Raw genomic sequence first — 2491 nt, forward strand, 5'->3', positions numbered from 1 at the left:
ATTATTTGTTCATAAATTGTCCCTGCTATCCATTGCGAATTCATTGTTTTCCGTCAAGTTTTAGGTAACATGCCAATACCATGTGAGGAAATGACGATGTTGAAGTTGAATCCTTACTGTTCTTTCATTATTTGTTTGTATTTCCTGTGGATAAGCAGTGTCCACAACACTTTACTTAGTTTTGAGACATACTTATATTGCATTATGACCATGAATTTTTAACAGCTTTCTTATTATAACCCTATGGTAACAAATTTGTATTCGTTATTGTGGTTTGCATTGTTTCTCTGACTGATATATATCTAGCCTGCAACATTGTAATATGAGATGTTGCCTGCAACATTCTTAATGAAATTTGATGCGAGGGATATTATGTTGGAGAGAGAAATAGGTCTATTGGGACTTCGGATAATCGTGATAATAAATTCTTTGTAATATGAGTTGTTGTCGATCACATTCTTGATTGGATTCTCTCTCTCTCTATCTCTCTCAACTCACATTTTTTACCGCATCTTGTTTTCCAAATTGAATATTCTTTAAGCTTAAAGGTTGAGTGGACCTCTTTTTATGTTCTTATGCTTTTGCTTTTATTTAACATCACATGCATTCCCGATTTATTGTCTTTCATGTACTTGGGATTTTACATCTTTATTTTGTTTGTTTTATCTATGCAAATTTATGTGTTGTTGAACTTACTGTTCTTGACCCTTTGGCAGGAGAAAGAGTTTAAAGTTGCAGTTCTCCTTGTTTTTGACAATAAGCAGGTAAATGCTACTGCCTGAGGGGGAGTTTTACTGTTTAATGTCATGTACAAATGTTATTCCACAGATGGGGACAGTGTAAACAGCCTTCTATTGAAGAAATAAATTTTAAATTGAGGATAGATTTTCCCTTGTATAGTCAAGTAGTCCTTCTGTTGCAATTTCATGTCTCTATCTATACACTTTCAATTATCATTTCAATAAATTGTGCAAGTTTTTGCAATATGATATTCTCGTTAGCGATGATATTGGGTTTTCACAAGTTTGTTAACTTAGGTTTGGAATTCCCAGAATTCCCATTTAGTTAGGATATTGATTATTATTTATCTTGTGTAGTGGCATAGTGCTTGAGGAATAAACCTTTAGTTTCCAATTGCAGTCAATCACTTTATTTAATAATAAATTGCAGTTTTGTTAGGTTTTCATTTTTAGGATTCTCATATGTATTTAAGTTGTGGCTTACCTTATAATGATTCAATCTACATATGCATGGTGGTTTTTGTCTCTTCTGGCAGGGTAGGGGATAGGCAATGCTAGGAATTAATGCTCAGAATTAGGAATTGAAGGGATTTTATTCCTTGTACAAAAATATATGAACTGGCTCTTCAATTTTATGTTGCTGGGGATTGCTAGGAAGTAAAAAATGTATGATAGGAGATTTGGAGTTCGCTAGAAAAGCTCTGCCCGCATGATCAAAGAACACGAATTCTGGAATTCAGGTATTGACAGAAACTTTATACTTTGGAAGTTTCACATTCTCTTGTTTTCATTCATTTGGTGTTTACGGTAATGCATATCTATCCTGCTTTGGTTTATTATCTGTATTTGGTTTTGAATGTTGCTAGTTTCCGCCGTTGTTCTGTTATGTAGGTACTCATATGGTAGTTATTCAGGATTTGTAATCACACTTTAAGTAGATATTATGCAATGTGGAACCAACCCAGGCCTGATTCTTCAACCACTGTGTGTCCTCTACAACTTAATGATCATTAGTTTTTTTTTTCTTCAATCAATCAATGGTTGGGGAAACAGAGTGATTGACTAATCTTGTTAACATATTATGCTTGTCAGGACAAGGAACTTGCTTCTATGATCGAGAGTGTTTCCGAGAAACAACATTTTACCGCAAAATGACTTCAACTGCCGAGACTGGATGGGATTTTAGTACAAGATGGATGAGGTAGATTTTTGAAACAGGGAGAAGTAATTGATTTAGCATTTATACTCCTACATTAACATTTTATTGAAAGCACAATAGAGTATGTTTTGAGTTTGTCTCTCATGTCACTGCACAAGATTATGAGAAGTAAACGAGGCAGTCATTTAATTGAAGAGCTTGCTCTTGTTTCCATGCAGGAGCCATATATGTAGGAGTGGACTGAGCAATTGGAAAGTAGTGACCGATTTATGTAGGAGCCATATATGTAGCAGCTGCATATGTGCATATTTTTGGAACAAGTATATATTGTATCTGCTTTTGTTGTTTATCATTGTTAGTTAAAATAAAGCAGTCATCAAGCTGCTTTCTTCATTTTTTGTTTCATTGTATAGATACTTGAATGTATGGATGATTGACAAATGCTAGCTCTTTTGGTACATTAGATGCTTGAATTAGAGAACTTCAGTACATAATATATTTTGAATATTATATTGTGCAAATATTTCAGGTAAAAAATCGATAATAAACATACAATAGTGAATTACATTACGTTAATCACACAACAAATCAT

The 2491-nt window shown here is 33.6% G+C and overlaps 1 long non-coding RNA gene across 2 annotated transcripts; it reads left to right on the forward strand.

Moving 5' to 3' along the window:
• Positions 1–655: 655 nt before the first annotated feature.
• On the forward strand, positions 656–2250 carry LOC121052102. 2 transcript variants are annotated; one of them, XR_005807983.1, is made up of 5 exons: positions 656–764; positions 1277–1480; positions 1632–1724; positions 1833–1941; positions 2118–2250. It is a non-coding gene; the product is annotated as an uncharacterized LOC121052102 (long non-coding RNA). The 2 variants fall into 2 exon arrangements; XR_005807982.1 differs by lacking the exon at positions 656–764 and having other exon boundaries at positions 1050–1480.
• The last annotated feature ends 241 nt before the right edge of the window (positions 2251–2491 follow it).

This window comes from Rosa chinensis, chromosome 3 (genome assembly GCF_002994745.2).
Source record: "Rosa chinensis cultivar Old Blush chromosome 3, RchiOBHm-V2, whole genome shotgun sequence".
Classification (NCBI taxonomy): Eukaryota; Viridiplantae; Streptophyta; class Magnoliopsida; order Rosales; family Rosaceae; genus Rosa; species Rosa chinensis.